Source organism: Pseudorca crassidens, chromosome X, assembly GCF_039906515.1.
Source record: "Pseudorca crassidens isolate mPseCra1 chromosome X, mPseCra1.hap1, whole genome shotgun sequence".
Taxonomy (NCBI): domain Eukaryota; kingdom Metazoa; phylum Chordata; class Mammalia; order Artiodactyla; family Delphinidae; genus Pseudorca; species Pseudorca crassidens.
The window spans coordinates 112,693,288-112,715,282 of record NC_090317.1 but is presented as its reverse complement, the minus strand read 5'-3'; the positions used below and the strand labels follow the sequence as shown (position 1 = coordinate 112,715,282).

The window sequence follows — 21,995 nt, the reverse complement described above, 5'->3', positions numbered from 1 at the left end:
GGTACGCGGGCCTCTCACTGTTGTGGCCTCTCCCGCTGCGGAGCACAGGCTCCAGACGTGCAGGCTTATTGGCCACGGCTCATGGGCCCAGCTGCTCCGTGGCATGTGGGATCCTCCAGGTCCGGGGCACGAACCCGTGTCCCCCGCATCAGCAGGCGGACTCTCAACCACTGCGCCACCAGGGAAGCCCTGCTTTTTAAATTTTGGTTTCCAATTCTACTCCCTAGTATATAGCATTACAGCTATAGAAATTTTTTTTGACATTTCTATAGTTAAGAGAATTAAAGATGAATCAGTTGGTTCTCAAAAGAACACTGAGGACCCATGAAACATTAAAAATAACCTGCATAAATACATAGTTAATATGCAGCCTTTAACATTTATTTTACAAATCTGTATTTATTGGACCAAATATTTGGCCACATAATAGTGTTGAGTTTTTAAAAAACACCAGCTTATGTAGTGTAGTGTCACTTATGTAAAATTTTTGTATGTGTGTATGCTTAAAGAAATTTCTAGAAGGATTTTACCATAGGTCAGAAACCATATCTGAGTGGTGAAAAGTTTAGGTGAATTTTATTTTTTCCATATTGCTTTTCTCTCTTTGAATATTTCATAATAGGGATTGTTTTTATCAAAATAGTGAAGCTGCTTAAAAGAGAAAGGAAAAATAAAACAGTGCATTTTAATATGGTCCTTACCAGTAAAGAAGGATAGTATAGACTCAAGTCCTATTTGAGAATTAAGTCCTTGCATCCTAGAAATATTGTTGTCGCCCCAGCCATTTTAAGATTCTAAAATTTCATACTGAAAACCAAAGGAACATTTTGAGACAGATGGAACATTCTAAGAATGCTGCATTAAAAATTTTTTTTCACCACAGCATTTCGTTTTTATCATACGCCTGTCTCTGTATCAAGCAGACAGTGGATCTCAACCTTGGCTGCACATTACAATCACCTGGAGGGGATTTGTGTGTGTGTGTGTGTGTGTGTGTGTGTGTGTGTGTGTGTGTGTGTGTGTGTGTGTGTGTGTGTGTGTGTGTGTGTGTGTGTGTTTTAAGGTTTATCTGAACCAGGTCTTTCTTTTATTATTATTATTATTATTTATTTTATTTTTGGCTGCATTGGGTCTTTGTTGCTGTGCGTGGGCTTTCTCTAGTTGCAGTGAGCGGGGCTACTCTTCGTTGTGGTGCGCAGGCTTCTCATTGCGGTGGCTTCTCTCGTGGCGGAGCATGGGTTCTAGGCGCACGGGCTTCAGTAATTGTGGCTCAGTTGTGGTGCACGGGCTTAGTTGCTCTGCAGATCTTCCTGGGCCAGGGCTTGAACCCGTGTCCCCTACATTGGCAGGTGGATTCTTAACCACTGCGCCACCAGGGAAGCCCACCTGGATGGGTTTTAAAAAGAGTGATGAGTCAGCCCACCCTGGAACATTAGGTTAGAATTTCTGAGGGTAGGCAAGGGCCCTAGTGTTTATAAAAATTCCCTCTGTGATTACTAAACTTTTCAAAAAACACATGTTGATGAATTCTAATGTAATGTATGAGGACCACTAAGTATTTTAAATGTGATTTCTATATATGACCTCTATGGTTATTATTATATATATGATTTCTATATATTCATATAGTTCTGTATATGAAGTTATGAGAATAAAAGGTATATATGCTTTCATATGTGTATCAAGTTAAATATATACTTAAAAAGGAGAAGGGGGAAGAGCCACACAAATTGTTTTATGGAAAGCTCGTTAATTTGCATTTCAGGTGAACGGTAGAAGATTATTAATGGGCTCTTCCAGTGGAGCGCAGTGCCAACAACAGAATGCTTGCAATTGCTTGTGTTATAATCAGTATTCAATATATTATGGTATACATTTATAAACTAATTGTTAAGCTTTTAAACTTGGCATATAGAATTACTTTTACATGTAATTTTATTTTAAATTGCTTTCACTCTTTCCTCACTTTTCAATAAAATCATACATTTGATAAATCAAATTTTCCTAAAAAAAATGAGAAGGGAATTAAGTTTCTAAAACAAAATGAGTTCTAATGTGACAAAAATTAATTGTATGAAAGTAGAAAGCCCATAGCACCTTTAATACTGTGGGGGTCTTTTTTGGCTCTGTTGGGTCTTTGTTGCTGTGCGCAGGCTTTCTCTAGTTGTGGCGAGCAGAGCTACTCTTAGTTGTAGTGCACGGGCTTCTCATTGCTGTGGCTTCTCTTGTTGCAGAGCTCTAGGTGCACGGGCTTCAGTAGTTGTGGCTTGCGGGCTCTAGAGCGCAGGCTCAGTAGTTGTGACGCACAGGCTTTAGTTGCTCCGCGGCATGTGGGATCTTCCTGGACCAGGGCTTGAACCTGTGTCCCCTGCATTGGCAGGCAGATTCTTAACCACTTGCCACCAGGGAAGCCCCCACAGCATCTTTAATATTTCCACATTTTTGGTGAGAATTTACCATCCTTGTTAAGTCTTCAGGTGTATCGCTGACACTTGACAAATGGCAGATAATTAGCATTGCTCAACCTTGTCTCTTCTCTGGTGTGGATATGATTGTATAAACCTAGGCTGAGGAATATTTGTGTATAGAAATGTCATCTTCCCTGTATCTCTTCTAGGAGACCTCCTGTATAATGATTTAATGACATCATCTGATCCTGCATATGCCGAGGAATTATGTTCTTTACAACATTTTAAAGTGGTTCTGAGATCTGCAGTTTTGTCACCACCCTCTCAGTCTTGACTGTGACTCACCATAGTCTCTTTCTGAGTAGTTTCACCCTCCCTTCTGTAGGAAGTGCGTAGTTTTGCCTAGGCCTAGCACTGTATGAGCAGGGTCCAAAAATCAACATGGCCAGGGGAGATGTTGGTCAAAGGGTACAAAGTTGCAGTTACATAGGATGAATAAGTCTAGAGATCTAATGTGTACAGTATGACAGCTATAGTTAATAATACCGTATTGAACACTGGAAATTTTCCGAGAGTAGATTTCAGGTGCTCTCATCACAAAAAAAAAAAAAAAAAAGAAGTAGTAGTAACTATGTGAGGAGAAGATAATGTTAAGTAGCTTGACTTTCGTAATAATTTCACTATGTATATCAAGTCATCGTGTTGAGCACCTTAAATATATACAATTCTTATTTAAAAAAATAAAATTACAATAAAATAAATGGGACAGTCCCTAGGCTGCATTTCCCAGTGTTCCTCACAGGAATCAGATAATAGGAATGGGATTCTGCAACCCCCTCAGTATGCAGCAATTCGAATGAAAATAGACTGTCCATCTTTTGAAATGTTTTGGGCTTTTTCTTGCAAACTGGTTTACTTAGCTCCCTGTCTTTAGGGCTGTCAGGACCTTCCTGACAGTTTTTTCATGATCTCACCTACCAAAAGTATTAAATGTCCCTTAAAGAAAGAAACAAGTGATTTGAAAAGGAGAGGATTCCATTATGGTAATATACATTGTATATTACACAGTGCATTGCAATTTTCAAAGCATTTTCACACCCTTTCCTAATGTGTTCCTCACAGTAATCTTGTGAGGTACATAGAGCGATACCCCTCCAGCACATCCTAACCTAGGATGATAGAAGCCCTCAAGTTGCCCCTGTTGGATGTCATGGTGTTTGTATTTCTCTTAATGTCACATTGTCTTTTCCTCCATTCCCACAGATTTAATTCGCGTCTTGGTCCTCTTAGCTTTCTTTTTTCGTTTTTTCCTTTTTTGTGGCTGCGTTGGGTCTTTGTTGCTGTGCACGGGCTTTCTCTAGTTGTGGCGAGTGGGGGCTACTCTTCGTTGTGGTGCGCAGGCTTCTCATTGTGGTGGCTTCTCTTGTTGCGGAGCACGGGCTCTGGGCACACAGGCTCAGTAGTTGTGGCGCACGGGCTTAGTTGCTCGGCTGCGTGTGGGTTCTTCCCGGATCAGGGATCGAACCCGTGTCCCCTGCATTGGCAGGCAGATTCTTAACCACTGTGCCACCAGGGAAGTACCATCTTAGTCTTCTAATTGATCTTCCTGTTTTGGCCTATTCCCTTATCAGTCCACTGTCCACACTGTTCACAGGATTACCTTCCCAAAATAGGGTTAATGATGTTACCTTGCATTTTAAAAACCTTCAGAGGATTCTCATTTCTTACAGATTGAAATTCAAATTCCTTAGCGTGGCACTAGTCCCCAAGCTAGTCTTGCCACCTTCTTCTCCATCCTCACTGCCCACCGTAGGTTATCTGCATGCTGCCCCGGGGGGGCCTGGTATTCCTCAAAGTTCCCACGTGCTTTTCTCCCTCCCTGCCTTCACTCCTGCCATCTTCTCTGCCTGGAATCCCCTGCGCGCACTCACATGGCCCCAACTTGCGAAATTCTCCTTACACCTTCAGCGGCACAGTCTCTGGAAAGCTTTCCTTCCTCAATTCTACAGGCAGAATGTCGTCTCTCCTGTGTGTCCATAACCCCTGAACACAACGTGGGACGGCATCTATCGGCAAGCAGCTCTCTCCTGCACAGACGGCAAGCTCCTGGTGAATGCCAGCTGCACTGTTGAGTGCCTTATTTCGCTTCATGTCCCCGGAGTAGAGCAGAGCTCCAGGGACATGGCAGACACAGGACTTGTTTATTTGAGTGAGGGAGTGATTTTTAGAACCTTCAGAAAGGCTGTGGGTGGTATTTAATGGAATAGCCAATTAATTCCTATTTTTTATTATTAATGACTCCACACTCAGTGGACAGTATTTTCTGGAATGTCAGCTTCAGTCTCTCTCACAATGTAAATTTCAGTCACCTTAGGAATCTTAAGAAGTTCTCTGTGTGTGTGTTACAAAGATGTGGTTTTGATCTTTTCTTTTATCTAATAGCACTCCTACCTGTCCCCCAGACCACGGCCAGGAAACTGGCTTGTTAGTGGCAGGGCTGGTTTTGAAACTCCTGTTGGCGTAAGCTCTCTTAACGCTGGCAGTCATAGCTTTTTCCTGTTAACAGCATAGCTAAATACGCAGACATACAGCTCTGAGAAGCCCTTAGCGCCCTGTGTGTGCTTGGGTGTTTGTCTTTTTGTGTGCTCTTCCCTAGCCCTGGCATACACAAATACGCTCTTGCAGAAGAGTGATGGGGCCCAGTTGGCTTTTGCCTCCTGTTGGAGAGTTGTTCTGTTTATTGGTCATCATATGCTCAGTGGTGCTGGTGACACTTAGGGAAGATCAGGAGAGGTGAGAAAGTGGCTGATAATAGGATGTGAAATCTAGACTTCTGTAGGGGGCCTCAGAAAAGCTCATCATATCCAAGTTTAACAGATAACTTGAATTTGTGATATAGAATTAAATATTTTTGGACAACAGTGATGCAGTATATCAGTTCCATTCTAAAGTTGGTAGTAAAAGCAACTCTGTGGGAATAAGCTAGAGCGAGGGAATGGACACGAGTTCAGATGACTTTTTTTGTCAGACCATCGCCAGCAGTTCATAGAACAGCTGTACTTTTTTTTGCTACTTTTCCTCCCTTTTTTTTCTTAAGCAAGTAGAGTGCAGTGCAATTTGCAACAATTGGAACCTTCCAAAAGACAACCAACCAAACAGATAATAAACCAAAAAGAAGAGGATCACCCAAGGCACACACTGGGTAGCAGCTCTGTCTGAGCAGCGTCAGACTCCTAGGGCAGCAGTACCCCCCACCACCCATTCAAAATCCTCTGGACACCCCCTCGTTGTTTCCATTGAAGCCAAGAGTCAGGCAAATAGCTTTTGTGTTTGGCTTTAAAATCAATGTTGTTTTATCATATTAAACTGCCAAGACCATGTCTTCTTGACACGAGACCCTGAAATGCCTATTACAATGCCATGGACTCAGCAGACAGTTTTATGTGAAATCACACACACTAGAAGCATCTAAATTCCCCTTTCTCTGTTTATAAACATGTGGATTGTAAGAACAACTCAGTTTTCTAAACTAATGCTTTACCTGGTTCTTTGGTGATCTTTTAGGTGATTTCAGGCCATCACCACAGAAGTTAATGTCTGATATCCATCAAGACATCTGTTTTATACAAAGAAAAGATGGAATGTTAGGGGGAAACAAACTAGGTTTTGGTAATGGTAAAAAAAAAAAAAGAATCAGATATATGTTTCGGAAGTTTGGGGAACCGTTTTCTTTGTTAAATTTGTAAGTAAAGCCCTTAGGATGTCTCTCTGTTGCCAATCCAGAAAATGTGCTTCAAGCCAAATTTTGAGCTGCATAAACGTTAATATAATGTTTGTGAAAGCAGGTTATAAGCTTTGTCAGCTGTGGAGCTAAATGTCCGTTTTAAAGATTATACAAAATGTATAGTTGCGTCTTCATGTATACTTTTATAAAATTAGGTTTATGATCTAAGAGTTTTTTTAAAATCTCATAATGCTGGTTATATATACACACACATTTTTTTTAGAAATCAGGAATCACTCCTTTTCTTCTAAAGTAGACAATCAAAATAAGCAGTTTGAAGAGATGGATTTAAGACAGCAAAATTGTATCTTCAGCTGTGTAAAAGAAGTACGGTACCTTAGACCAGAAAACGTGTATTAGCGATGGTTTGATTAGTGACTGCAAAAGCAAAATAAATACCGTAGTGTAAAATACAGTTCCACATGACGGCGTGTTTGGCTAGTACCGAACATCAGAATTTAGGGAGCAGTTAGCACTAAGATATGTTCTCTTTCTTTGCATGAAAATACATTAATAATGAAATCTTAGAGTTCCTTTGTTTCTCATTGATTGCTAGTTAGCAAGAGGTTTGATCAGGTTTTGTTGTTGACGTTTGTTTTCTACGGGGAGGGAGGAGTGTTTGTCATAAACCCATCTCCGCAAAAGTTGTCTTGTTTCTCCTCTTCAAAACTTCCACTGCCTATACAATCTTTGCAGAATAAAGGTGCATTATTATTTATTTTGGATGTGGAGGGTTGATCATCACTTTTTAATGTAAAATTACAGTGTAATGAGCTAAATGATAATAAACTTACTTGCACAGGGGTATTTTCTTCGTTCTGTTAATCTTTAAAAAGTCTCTACGTTCACAAAAGAAGATAACTGTTAAAGACCCTAGATTGCAAAAGCAGTGCCACTTCTTCTGAGAGCTTTGGGGCAATCCTCTGATGTGTAATTGCTTTTACATCAGTCACAAGAGAGAGACAAGAATGTGCTTTCCTTGAACTTAACAGTTTGGGCAATTTTCTATAATCCAGTAAATACAAATTGTAGCTTGATTATTCATCTACGTCTGTCAAGCAAATTTTAATGGATGAATGAATGAGTCAAATCTATGCATGGAAATATACAAATGTGCAAAATATGGGTCTAATTACCAGGCTGCTGAATTTACACAAGGTCAGGTAAACAAGGCACCAGTGTAATGATTATTAATTGTTAATAATGCCTTTGGGAAAACATTCACATTTTCCTTCTGAATACCTAACAGTTTGTCTTTCTAGTGACTTTAAACTCTGAAAATTTTAGCTGGGCTAAAAACACAAAAACATTTTTGCCCTATTTGTATCCTTTCCCTATAATTGCCTTCTAATTCTTTTAGAAAAACGAGTAAAATATAATATGTTTTTCAGGACCCTGTTGAAAATCACAGTTTAATATGATGGTGAGAGAATTAAGGGGGGTGGGGGGTAACACTCTCACAGCAGAATGAAATAGCTGCTGTCTTTTGTCTTCATTGAAGGGATGAGCATGCCCCGCCATCCTCCACCCTCTTTTCAAACGTAATCGACATTCTAAAACACAAAACCAAGGTGGTAATAAAGGGAAGGAAATCAAAGCAGGCTTTTTTTCCCCTCTATTTACCATAGTAAGTCAACATTTGACTCTGTCTTGATATTCTATAAAATGAATGTTGGAAAAAGAATAATAGCAATGAGTAGTTTCCCATCGAATGCCCAAGGGCCGAAATAATTGAGGGAGTACTTGCCGAGGTTTTTCTTAGTTCAGTAACTCTTGATCACTGTGCAGTTTTGTAGCAGTGCTATCATTAAGGGCTCTCCATGTCTGGAAGGACACCCCCCCTCTCCCAGCTTTAATCCAAAAGTCATAAATTGTAGAAGTAACATGTCGTCTGCAGATCACCCAGACGAAAACACTGCATCTTGAGAAGTCTTATCTTTTTGTCACTGTGCTTTGAAAATCTTTTGAAGATTTTGCATTAATGGTACTGCTGCAGTCTCTTGCTGGGCTGTCTTCTTATCCTCACAAGCTCTACATTCACAAGTTTTTTCCCATGGCTAATCTAAACGTTCTTCCCTCTGTTCTAGGTCTTACTGCCTGCTTCACACCCATGTTGAACATCAGATGAATACAGCCACCTTCCTTTGTGCTTTTTTTTTTTTAAATTTAGTACTTGTAAATATCACTCATATCTCTGTTAAATTTCTTTAAACTCTGTAATTGATGACTCAGTCTCATTTCTTCAACATTTTCAGCTGTCATTTTTTGTTTTTCGGGACCTCTATTGTTTAATCATGGGTGCCCTTTGGGGGTTAGATTATTCTGTCTGTAAGCCAAAGGAATTTGGACTGTTTTTTGACCTTAGCTCTGTAGGTAGCATCCTATCCTCTTTTATAATCTACTCTAGAATATAACAGGCACAATTTACACACACTCATGGGTACTGGAGTGGCTTAATTAAATCTCTGTAGAATCATACCCAAACTCTGTATTCTGGCATTTAAGACATTATATAATCCAACCTTCCCTCTCCACATACCCTCTCATCCGATGACACCATCAAATCCCCATTCCTCCGGACGGGGCTTCTTGTTTTCTCACAACTGCCTGGATTGTTCTTGCCCACATGCCACCTCTATCTGTTTAAATTCTTCTCAACCTTCATGACCCAAACCCATCTCAGTTCCAGGAAGCATACCTTCACATTACAACTGTGGAAGGTTTTTTCTCCTCTGTGTTCCTAGAGAACTTTAAATGTATAACTTCTCTCCTGCAGTTTCTTTCAGTCTATCATAGTTACATTGTTTCATTTGGCAAATAATTTTGTTTCCTATAAGTTTTTAGATTTCTAGATAGTGGGAGAAATAAGACTAGTGTTTTGTTGTTGTTGTTGTTGTTGTTTTTGGCCACACCACGGCTTGCAGGATCTTAGTTTCCTGACCAAGGATCGAACCCAGGCCCTCGGCAGTGAAAGCGCTGAGTTCTAACCACTGGACCACTAGGGAATCCCCAAGACTAGTAGTTTTTGAGCTCTCTAACACTTTGCTAAGCATCTTTTACATACGTGGTATCATTTAATTCTGGTAGCAACCCTGTGAAGGTAGGTGATATTTTTTTCTACTTTTACAGATAAGGAAGCTGAATATTGTAATCAGACACTCAGCCAGTGTTAGAAGGATAATACATTGTAGAGCTGGGATTTTAACTTGGGCCGCTGATTCAAAGTTCATATATTCTTTTCAGAAAGGCTTCTTCACATAAGAGTGTGACAGTTTGCATCCTGCTCTATCAAGTTACTAGAAAATTCAAAGAACAAAATAGGTGTTCAGTAAATGATTGAATTTATCACTATGGAAGTCCTATTGCTTCAACTGCTAATGGTCATGTGAATTGCCAATAAAATAGCCAAAGCCTTAGTAAGGGCCCTCTGTACCCTGAGAGATGGCTGACACATGAAAGGTTTGGCAGTTGTACTCCCACATAAGACTGTTTACTTGAGACATTCTTTTTTTGTTGTTTGTTTGTCTGCTTTTAAGCTTTCCTCTTGTTGATCCCTACATTCATTGGTATTGTTAAATGTCACGCTTCTCATTTACTATTTGCATTTCATTTTAAGAAAGTAAATCTCATTGTAGTGGCATGAATAATTTATGCTTCTGTCAAGGAACTATTAAAACACTAGACGTTGAAAAATATGCACATTCTAAAGTTTGTGTAAAAACTAAGAACTGCTTTTGCCTCACCCTGAGTGTTTACTCCAGCAGTAAACCTGGGTGCTTACTAAAAAAGCCATGATGGTCTTACTGACTTTAATTTAGGACTCCGTGCCAAGTTGTAATTATGGTTATAGGTAAGGAAAATTTGGCATTTTATCTTTCATAGAAGATAGGCCTTTGTAACTTTGGGGGAGCTGTTTATATTTGTATTTAAAGCAGGGAATTTTTTTTTCTGAGGTATATTTATTCTTGAAGAATTTGTAGTTATAAGGATTAGGAAAGAAGATTGCCCAACCTAAGAATAAAAAATTTGATTTGATGGACACAGGCAACATGACTGAGCTTTGGGGTGACAAAAATATGATGTTTCAGGTATCTGAGGTTTCTTCTTATCAACTTCTGTGCATTATTGATAAGTTCAGCCTATTTTGGAAACAGTTACTAATGCCATAATGCATTTTCCCATATCTTCCATCTGAAGTTTTTACTATTATTGATTGAGGATTCAATTGAGAAATGTGTTTAGAACCCTGCATTCTGTGGTAATCATAGAAGTCAGTGGGAAGACAAGAAAATTGTATTGAAAGAAATTGTGTGCGTGTGTGTTTTGTGTTTCAGCATAGATTATCTCTGCCAAAATAATAGCTGTCATTTTCTTCTTGTTATATTAGTGGCCTGTAGCTTACCACTATCCCTTTTGCCTTAGTTTTGCTTCTGACCACTGGCTATTACCCTCAGCAAGAAGACCTTTTTAATTGAATGTCCGAATTTGCATGATTCTTGTCCTAATACCATCATAATTTTGATCCATTTCAAATTAGAGAGCCCTAAGTTGCGACCTCTCACCTCAACACGAGAGCCCTTTAACATTCAGGGACTTTGAAACTTCACTTCTGTTTAGAATTTCATATCATGCCCATCATGGGGGGAAGAGATGGAAAATGTATACGCTGAGCCTATAGGACTTCCTGCAGTGCTTATTAATCCTTTATGGATCATTTGAAATGTTTCTAGTTTATTTAAGCTTTGCTGCTTGTATCAGATTGTTCCTACGAAAAAAAAGTGATCATGCTTTGAATTTTTAAAAATGATCTCACTTTCAAGCAGAAGCACTTTTATGCTCCATTAAAGTTGAATTTGCCAAACTCTTACATCGCATTAACACAAGCTTTACTGGATAGATAAACGTGTTGTTCAAAGACTGGCTTGAACTTTACCAAACTGCATATTAAGATTTTTATCTTTATACTTTTTATTTCTTAAATTATTTTAAAACAGACTAGTAAAATAGACTAAGTTTGCCCAAAAGTACTGCTTTAATGACAAAATAATTTTTCCATTTGATTTAAAATATTAATATAGATTATGAGCTAATTTGAATATGAAGCTAAAATAAACAAAATATTTTGAGCTCTTAAGTAAAATTTTTTTATATTTGTTTCATATATCGTTAATATCTCAATAAACTGTTTTGATTTTGTTTCTTGAAATTTGTGTATTTAATCATTTTGACATTTCTGATTTTTACTCAAGTCTGTCATGTATCCAGTATTTTTTTTTTTTTTTTTTTGGAAATTTTAGTAGGTTTGCCAACAAAATGACTCATTATTTTCCCCCTTTCCAATTAATGGGTTTTTAAAAATATGCACAGGACATCCTCCAGTTTTCTGTGAATTACAGTGTTACACTCTTTGTTTTTATTTATTTCATGAAGTTTTTAGCTTGGAAATAATCTTCGAATGAGTATACTTTTGACCTAGAGTTACTTAGAAAATTCTAGTCTCATTTGTACCATGGCTTCCTGACTCCCAAACACCGTTATAAGAACTTGGTCTTTCCTTTATGTCTCCTTGGCCTTGAGGTTTTAATTTAATGTGTTTGTTCTTCAGAAAGAATGTAAGCTAGTTTTCAACTTGAAATGACTTTCTGTATTTTTTTAAATACGTGAAACGTTTACAAAGTATGAGGTTTTATTTTATCCAAAAATTATTCATGCATGCTTTTCTTAAAGAACTAATTTACATTAACATGTATAGTGACCTTGAAAAAATATATTTTAATGGTAATGAAAATAAAATTTAATATCGACCTAAATCTTTTTTAGGTCTCATAGATTCCACATTTTTAGCTGTTGAGTCACTGGGGTTCTTAAAAAGAAGGAAAATGCATTTTCAGGAAATTTCTTTTTTAAGGTAAACAACAAATTGTACACACAGAGGGAAAGGAGAACCTTTTATATGCCTCGTGGAGGGAAATTTCCAAACTCTTAGATGAAATATTTAGTAAGTTATAATGTACAGCTCACTGTTTCTGAGAGACTGATGGTAACTTTTTTGTAATAACTGTATTAACTTTGACTTCTAATGCAAAAATCTACACTCAATTCATTTTCACTAATTCACTTTATTCTTGTCTCCTAGTGTTCCCATGACCTTTCAGAAATGTGCAGTTCATATTTTGTGCTCTACAAAAGCTGCCCCTTAGGTTGTATTGAATAACACAAAGTTGAATTATGAGCATAATGGCAGTTCTCTGTGGCATTTCCAGTTCAAGCTTACTTTCAGTCTGTTAAATTCATAAGTGAAGTGTTTTTTTAATGTCGTCCATGTTAGGGAAAAGGTTAAATAATGCTGGGCTTCTCTTCGTGGGCAAACAGGGAGAGTCATTTTGGTTGTTTAGTGGAAGGTTGTGTTCTCATATTTTCATTCCTCGGTCAGCATAGATGATGTTCCGGATTGTTTCGGAGCTTTCAGATAGGGCTTACATACTTCTCAAATATTTCATGAACTGCTCATGGTACAGTGGAACTGAAAATCTTCCAGGGATTAACAGCTTGAGACATGGCATTACTTCCCACAGTTGTACACTTTGAGAAACCTTGAGAGGAAGGGAGAGTCACAATGACTTGGAATTCTCTGAGAACTCTGATTTCCAGCAGAAAAGCCTGGTGGCACCCAGTGGATGATGGGAATTTTTTTTTTATTGGAGTATAGTTGATTAGCAATATTGTGTTAGTTTCAGATGTATAGCAGAGTGATTCAATGATACATATACCTGTATCTATTCTTTTCCCATTTAGGTTATTGGGATTTTTTTTTTTTTTTTTTGGCTGTATTTGTTTATTTATTTATTTATTTATTTATTTTTCGGTACGCAGGCCTCTCACTGTTGTGGCCTCTCCTGTTGCGGAGCACAGGCTCTGAACGCGCAAGCTCAGCGGCCATGGCTCACGGGCCCAGCCGCTCCGCGGCATGTGGGATCTTCCCGGACCGGGGCACGAACCCATGTCCCCTGCATCGGCAGGCAGACTCTCAACCACTGTGCCACCAGGGAAGCCCTGGGATTTTTTTTTTAACTTGAAGCATTTCAAAAAATGTAATTTCACTTGATATTTATCTTTCGTCAACCGAGAAAACTTACCTTTTGGTTATCTATTCGGATTTAATTAATGTAATCATCAGTGAGTTGTCTGTTGTGAAAAGGACATAGAGAAGATGCACTGTTTTCCATTTTCCAAGTAAAATGGATCCCTGAGAATTCATCACAAGGCAATGGTTTCGCAGCATTCTGATGCAATATTTTAAATATGCCTTCAAGAAGAAAAGCCCACAACGCTGTGCTGTATATTGTCAGGAAAGAAGACCGAAATGCATGTACATGGGAATTACACTTGTTCACAAGTCTGCAGTTCTCAGGCAGTTTTAAGACTTTGGTCCCACATGATGTATCATCCCATGGAAGAGGGTGGGTAGGTGTTACTGCGGTATCCAAGTGGGGCACACCCAAAGGCTCCCCAGGTGAAAGGGGCCTGCAGTGAGATGAGGGGAGAGCTTTGAGTTGGCTCCTGCTCTTTTGCCACAGGGCTTCTTTATCGGCCTCCTGCAAAGGAAGGGCTTTTGGATTCTCACCAGCAACCTAGCCTGAGGGAAGCTAGAGTGTTCAGCCAGTCCAAATTGCCCTTGATATCATAAAGTTTAATTGCATTAGTTTAAAATTGAAAGAACATTTCTTCAGCTCCTGCAGTGTGTGACACATTACTTCAGGCCCCGGGGGTTCAAAGCTGAATGATAGGATCCTCTCCCTTGGGGGCTGAGGGACTGGCCTGTGGATGCCCTTGTGTCTCCCTTTCTTCTTCCTCTTCCCTTCTTTCCTCCATCCTCAAAATACCCTTAATCTTTTATGTTGGCATGTCTGGGCCTCCAGCACTTAGAGCCATGCTCGCTGTCTTGCTTTCCAGGTCTCCCAGATCAAAATATCCATTCCCCCAGAGATACAATTGAAATGATGTTTTACATACAGGTCCAGCATGTTGTTTGCCCTTAAGAAGTGTTCGTTTTAATTATTTGATATTAAATTCAATTCATACAAATGTGTAAAAAATTCAGCTCTCTTGGGGCTGGGGGAGATGGGGATGTTTTCTCTTTAAAAGTCATTTCAAATACTATTTTGGTCATGATGTTCCTGGTGAGGGCAGCCAGGATGGAAGCTGGGCTGGATGAAGGACAGATCCTTTCTGCTTAGGGAATCAGTTTGCCAGACACGTGAACAGCTGTATCTCCACTCCAGGTACCTGTACCCACATCCTTCTGAGATCATTGATGCTCCAGTGATGCAGTAAATGTAGCAGTAGAGTGGAGAGTCTTCCTCCTTTCATGTTGGCATGGAAAATGCCTCAGGTATTTGACTACCTTGATGCTGGAGGCTTTTGTGTGATCGGTAACAGTGTGTCTGGTTTGTGGCCAGTTAGTGAAGTATCTCAGACCTTCTTTCCTCCACAGAATTTATAAAAACCCATTCTGTTGCAAAGGGCTTTCCTTCCTCAATGATACTTTGGAGTCCCACTTGTGGAAATGTCAGTATCTCTGCTGGCTTCTAATATACAAGGCCTTCTGAGCATGTTCCCAGGGAAGGAGAGTTGATTAGGTAGACTTCTCTGGTTTTAGTTAATTAATGGCCTACTCCAGCTCCATTTCCTGCTTTACTGGAGGAACACTCAGTGACTGTACTTATGCAGCAAAGTCAAATTCGTTAGTTTTATTATATGAAACGTCAGATGAAGAGCTGAAGAGAATCTTTTCCCAGTAGCATCTCCTAAGCTCCAGAATGGAATCACAAGGAGGGCAGTGGAGTAGTGCATGGACAGGCCTGCCTAAGATCATCTCAGCATCCGTGTGAGGCACGTCAGGCTTGCTGCAGATGGGTGAGACATGAAAATAGATTCAGGGGCTAGTTAGAAGATTCAGAGACCAAGGTCAGGAGAGCTGGGGAGCTGAATCTAAAGTTTTCTTTGAACCTGTTTCTGTAACACACGAAAACAGCCGCTAAGGTGGACAGTATTTTCTTCAGAGGTTTTGTCTGAATGCTTCTTGCAGTTTAGAGATTGTAGGCCCTGGGAATATATATATTCAAATCCTTAGTAATCTAAGTATTCAGAAGGGCATAGAGTATTTTGGGCTTTGAGAGGGCAAATGTCAGGATTAGCAGCTGATTTTTTTAAGGATAGTTTTTTTTTCCCTTTCTTCCATCGTGCTAGCACTCTATCTCAGCCTGGCTTCTGGGTTTTACAACTTGATAGAGTATGCCATTTAGCCTCATGATTTATACATATTAAGCCTTATTTTTATAAATACATGCCCACTTATCACAGCCACACCACTGAGGACTTAGTAAAACACAGATTGCTAGATGCCACCCCAAGAGTGTCTGATTCCGGGTCTAGGGTGGGGCCTGAAAATTTGCTTCTCTGACATGTTCCCAAGTGATGCTGATGCTGCTGGTTCAGGGACTACTTTGAGAACCACTACTCTAGATATTCACTGAGGTTTACTACTCAGCCAGGAGCAGTTGCAAGAAAACAATAACAGCATGAAATCCCAATGTAATAATGGTGGAGTAATGAGATTTAGTTAAGAGAAAATACTTTCTGTGATAGGAATTTGTGTGCATTGTCCTAACCTCACTTATGGATAAATCATGAAGACTTATGAGGAACCTCATGTTTGTTTTTTAAAATTATGTCACAGAATTAGAGGAGTCTCTTGCTAGAACAGACCTTAACACCATCTAGCTAGAGGCAGAGGCAGGAGAAGTGATTGGTTAAGAAGACTGTGTTAGGGAAGGGAGCTTTTAAGAGAACTAATTCCCCAAATATAAAAGGAACCATTTTAGTATTTAGTCAACATTTAAAATGTTTAAATTAAATTCGGCGCCAAAGTTTATTTTAGGCCTTCTGAGCCAAAGGTCTATAGTGATTTTAATATAATTTTTTCCAGTTGCAGAGATCCTTTGATGGCTTAGTTTTTGGGTCCACAGCCCTAGGTTCTTGGGAAATCTGATACCAGAGGCAGCCCAAAGAAAATTTTGCCAAATACCAAGTCTTCAAAGAATTAGCTACTGTAATTAGACAAGGAAAAGAAATAGTATATAAAAATTGGAAGGGGAAGAGGTAAATTATCATTATTTACAGATCCATGCAAACCCTGAAAACCTAATGAAATCAGCCAAAAATCTAACAGACAAAAAGAATTTAGGAGGAGTTCCCTGGTGGGGATTCCGGGCTTGCACTGCTGAGGCCCAGGTTCAATTCCTGGTCAGGGAACTGAGAATCCCCCAAGCTGCGTGGCACGGCCAAAAAAAAAAAAATCAATAAAGTCACTAGTTAAAAATTAATATTAAAAAATCATAGCTTTGATCTACACCAACAACAATCAGAGAATATAATGGAAGAACTAAATACCATTTACAGTAATGACCAAGAAGATTAAATACCTAGTAATAAAGTTAACAAGAAATGTGAGATATATATAGATATAAAGTAAACTTTAAAATGCTACTGAAGGTCTTAAAAGAAGACTTGAGTAAATGGAAAAGTGTATCCTATTCTTGGCTAAAACTTTTCAACAGTTTAGGATCATTCTCTTTTAAGTTTATCCATAAATTTAAAGCTTCCTCCATTAAAAAACAATTGCAGGAAAATTCCTACAAAGAAGATGACCTGCCAGTTATTAAAAATTTTAGGAGTTTAGGGTAATTAAAGTCTTTTGGTGCTCTCCTGATTTTGATGGAGCCAATAGAGAAAGTCCAGAGATATATCTAAAAGTTGCACTTAGTATTACATAAAGAGGTGGTTCATATCAGTAGGGAATAGTCAACCTTGAAAAAAAAAATACAGTTGTATTTCTTCCTTGCTCCCTACACTAAAACAAACTCCAGATGCCTCAAAAACTTAGACTTAGAAAATGAAACTATAAAAGTAATGGATATTTTTAATTATCTTGGAGTTGGGAAGGCTTTTTGAAACAACACAAAAATCAGACTCCAAAGAGGAAAACTATCAATAAATTTGACTACAAATTAAAATATAAAAATTTCTGCAGGGCAGAAGTTACATATACAGACACACCCCATAAAGTCAAAAGAGAAATGATGAACAAGGGAAAATAATAGCTGCCTGCGTAGCAAATAAAGGGCAAATTTCCTTCACATATAAAGCAGTCTTGCAAATCAAGGAGAAAAAGACCAATAACCTAGTAGAAAAATCAATTGGTAAAGGACAGGAACAAGCAGTTCATAGAGGAAGAAATGCAAATGGCTTATAAACATAGGTAGAGATGTTCAAGCTCACTCTTAAGTTCAGAAGTCCAAACGAATACCATTTTTCACCTATCTGAATGACAGAGATCCAAAAGTTAGATAATAGGTAGCCCTATCAGTAGGCAAGGGTGCGGGGAAAGGAGTACTCGAATGCACTGCTGGGCAGTGTGGAAACTAGTACGCCTTATTTGGACCACAGCTTGGTGACATCTTTCAAAATTTTAAATGAATATACCTTTTGACTCAGCAATTCCAATTTGGGTATCTCTCCTTACAGATATGCAGGACTTGCAGATGTTGTCAAAGGTACTGTACAAGAATATTCCTTGCAACATTACTGGTAATAGTAAGAGACCAAAACCAACCTAATTGTTGGTCAAAAGAGGACTGATTTATTGAATTATTATAATCATACAAGAGAATTCTGTGCCGCCATTAATAAGAACGTTGATGGTCTATCTATGCTTAGAGGGTATAATTTCCTCTACTTTTAAGTGGAGAAAAGCAAGATTTAGCACAGTGTATATGATACATTTCTTGTATTTTTAAAAACAAAGGGAGAGATAGTTGTAGTGTAATAGATTTTACTTAACCCATTATATTCAAATTATTTCAATCTAATGAATATTTAAAATATCAGTTGGATACTTTATATTGCCTATTTTGGACTAAGTCTTTGAAATTCGCTGTATATTTTACACTTACAGCACAGTGCAATTTGGACTAGCCATGTTTCAAGTACTCAGGAACCACGTATGGCTCTTGGCTCATGCACTAAGCAGAGTAGGTACAGAGAGCAAAGAGCACTGGACTAGAAGTTCAGAGACCCAGGTGGCCCTGCAGCTTATTGCTGTGACAGTGTACACGGAGTCTACTTTTTCCTGGGCCTCATTTTCTTCAGATAGAATGCGAAGGATTAGACTAGAGCTCTAAAGTTCCTTCCAACTTTAAAATTTAGGGTTCAAATATATTTCATATTATTTGTCAAAGTCAGAAATGGAATTGCACTTGCTTTCAGAGACACGGTTTTCACCAGCACTCCTAAAATTCTGTGTTCCTAAGTGAAGCATACTTCATATCGTAGGGATTGTATTGTCAGTGCTAGAGTAAGGGTTTGTTTATTGGTTTGTTTAAGGGAAGAATGTTACTAAGCTACATACATGTTATAAACCAGGTAGGAATTGGTCAGTTCTTCTAATAGAATTACGTCCAGTATGAGGCTTTGCTAAGAATTCTAATGGCACATGGAGAACTTCAAAAGAGTAAAAGAGAGACTCACATCAATAGTATCTAAAGAAAGAGTAAATGTTGAAGGAGAAAGAGTTGAGAGGGCGGAGTTTTTTAGTACAGTTCTGTTTATAAACTTCATTCTTCCGAAGATTATAACCAGTAGTTCCCTTAGAACAGTAGAGAATGAGAATCACACAGACAGTGAATCTCAACCAGAGCCACACATTGGAATCACTTGGGGAGATTTTTAAAATCCTGATGCCCATTCTATACCCCAGACTGGTGGTTCCCAAAGCGTGGTCCTGGGACCAGCAGCAGCAGTAGTATCTCCTGGGAGCTTGTTAGAGATGCACATTCTCAGGCACCCCCACCAAGGCCGACTGAGTCAGAAACTCTGGGGTGGCGCCCAGCAATCTGTTTTGTAATGTTCCCCTAGTGATTCCACTGTGCAGCCAGAGTTGAGAATTCTAGAGCAAGCAGGATTCAGGGCAGGGATAGCAGGTGGGTTTCATTTTGAGTACCAGTTTTCATCCTATATCGCCTGTGGGGATGGAGCTGGAGATGGAATGCAGTCCACCTGCTTGGTATTTGCCATTCTTGATTTGGGTAATTTATTGGCGTTATAGAGGGTTGGATGTTGCAGTTCACAAATAGAAGTCAGGAAGCATCCTATCCAGTTGAGAAAAAAGAAGAAAGAAAAGGGGAAAAAAACCCACGGGAACCACAAAAGCCATAGAAGCTACAAAAGGTTGGGACAGGAGGGAACAAGTATACTAAGTAAAATATTATAAGTGAAGAAATTCCAGATAGATTCTAAAATATTTCATTTATAAATAGGGTTTCTTAAAGAAGTTCAAGTGTCATGACGATTTTAGGCCCACTTTATGATCTGTCGTCAAGTCTGTTTGATCAAAAAATACAGCTTGTTGAACCCTTTATCATTTGGCATTGAAGAATCCATTTCCTCTTAACATTTGGGCTTTAGGTAGGAATGCACTTAATATAGGTATGGTAAATTCAGAATGAACTAAGCCAGAAAATAAAATATATTTTCCAAGTATAAAGAGGTTGTCACTGACTGAGAAGGAGTTAACGTGTCACATTCTTTCGATTTTTACTTATCAGGAGAAATCACAGTATCTGTAATTTCAGAGGCATATTCTGAAGAATGTTATATTGTGATCTCTCTAAGCTGAATCTTAGAAATCTATCTGGGAGTTTTCAGACCTGACAAAATAAGAATGGACCCATTACAGTATCACGTTCATTTGATTTTTCAAAAGTTAGGAGGACTGTATATGCAGATCATTTGAGAGACTGCTTTTGCTCTGCCTTGTAATAAGCAGATGGAGGAAAGCAGGCTGGGCTGTGTTGAGAGTGCATCTGGTGCTTCTTGTTTTTCGCGATCTCGGCTGTATAACTTCTGTAAACCCTTTCTGTGTATTTTTCTTTTCTCGTTCCCAAACATTACATTTTACATGGGAAAGTCAATTTTGATAATTTCCAAAAAGCTAGGTGTTACAGCAGAATTTGTGCCTCTTAGAAAAAACTGCTCCTTTACTATAAAGTAGAACCTGCCTTTCATACCTAAGTAAAACAATTCTGATATAACTTTCCTAATCGTCACATTTATTACAGAAAGGATGATAATACTATTTTCCAGACCATGTTTACAAAGAATATGATTTTGATTTCTGTGTTAATTTCTGAGTACTGAGTTTCTGTTCTTAAATTGTTTTGTGAATTGGGCTCTCTGAGTATAAAGTGGCTTTCAGCACATGGGTGGTATTGTCAAACATCTTCCCCAGATAGCAAACACATGCATTTCAACAGCTTTTTGGACAGAACCACAGTTAATAATTTCTTTACAAGAAAAATGTATTTTTTTTATTATCATTATTTTCTCATCTTACGTTCTGGCATTTAAATTATGAAACTTCATCTCGCCATGTAGACTTACCTTGTATTGCCAAGAGGAAAGAAGTGGCTTTTCTGCAAAGCTAAATAGTTTTTACTTTATTGTCTGCTACGAAACAGCTGCTGATACCAGAAAAATGCCGTCTCATCATTGGGCCTGGGGTGTCCAAAAGAGGCAGGAAAAAAATGACTGTAGCTCCCTGTCTGCCCTGGCACTCTCCTCCTTTCTCTCCGTTTTCATTGCCGTGAAGAGCAGGAGAACAATATTCTGCAATTAAGGATTCCATTAAGTTGAAGAAAAGAGCAAATGGGGGATGTTTGTTCTCCAAGCTGAAAAAATTTGTCTGGGATGGGGGTGGATACTGGTAGTGGTATAGAGAGAGGTGGGTGGAGAGAAGAAGTCAGGGCTGTTTGTTGAATATACTGTTAAGGACTGTTACCATCCTAATTAATCAAGTTAGAAATTACAGCTGTAGTCCGTTTCCCCCCAATTCTTGTTATCAATTTTCTTCTCTTTTGAGACAAAGCAAATATAAATTTTGTGTTCATTTGTCATTCGTTCTTTGACTTCAGCATCTCTGAAAATAACAATGTAGCACAAAAGCCCAGTATTTACCTAGTTGTAATGTGGGTTGCCATGGTGTTTTGCAAATTATTGCAATTATGTTCACCATGCGAGTCGCCCTTGGTAACTGGCGAAAAAACTGATAATCCTGTTTTGAACAAAAGGTCAAATTGCTGAATAGAAAGTCTTGATTAACTAAAAGATGTACAAAGTGGAATTATTTCCTACCATTCAGAAATAGTTCTTGATCGGGTTTGGGGGAGGGGGTGAGTAAGTACATCTGATTACTGAAGTACAAAGCATTGAAAGGATGTTGTCTTGAGCCTTTCATGTAGTCTTAATGGTGGCTTTTTTGTCAAATTTACCCATTTGCGGCATTGAAAGAGGCAGCTGCATTTAAGCTGGAGAGACGGTGCTTTTTCAAGAGTTCAGTGCATGGAAAGTTCTCAGCAGTATCTGCAGTTTACTAGTAGCCCCTGGTCTATTAAAACTGATGTGCCGCATTTGAGCCCATTGCTCTCAGTACTTGTGAACCCCTCTGCCTGATGATCTAATAAAGTGCTCTTACTGGACAATCTCTGATCAGCTACTTAAAAAAGGAGCTTGGGGGAGGGGCGGCAGGGAGAAGCCTTACAGGCAGTGAGACCTGGTGTATAGGCCAGAAGAGAGCCTCCAGGGGCTAAACCGAGAGGTCTGTCACGATGGTAATCTGTGCTGAGGTATTTGCCATGGGGTTGTGGGTTTTGTGCCCCAAATCCCTCTAAGCTGTGGTCACAGGTTTT

General features: G+C 38.9%; 1 protein-coding gene and 1 long non-coding RNA gene across 4 annotated transcripts in view; one reads left to right on the top strand and one right to left on the bottom strand.

Moving 5' to 3' along the window:
- The window catches only part of POLA1 (DNA polymerase alpha 1, catalytic subunit), a 305,701-nt gene that overhangs the window by 174,928 nt on the left and 108,778 nt on the right, over positions 1-21,995 (top strand). The gene's annotated exons all lie outside the window — the stretch shown is intronic.
- Positions 1,126-20,899, bottom strand: LOC137217091 (uncharacterized). Its single transcript, XR_010940005.1, has 3 exons — positions 20,692-20,899; positions 5,950-6,024; positions 1,126-1,386 (listed from the first exon to the last, which is right to left on the bottom strand). It is a non-coding gene; the product is annotated as an uncharacterized lncRNA (long non-coding RNA).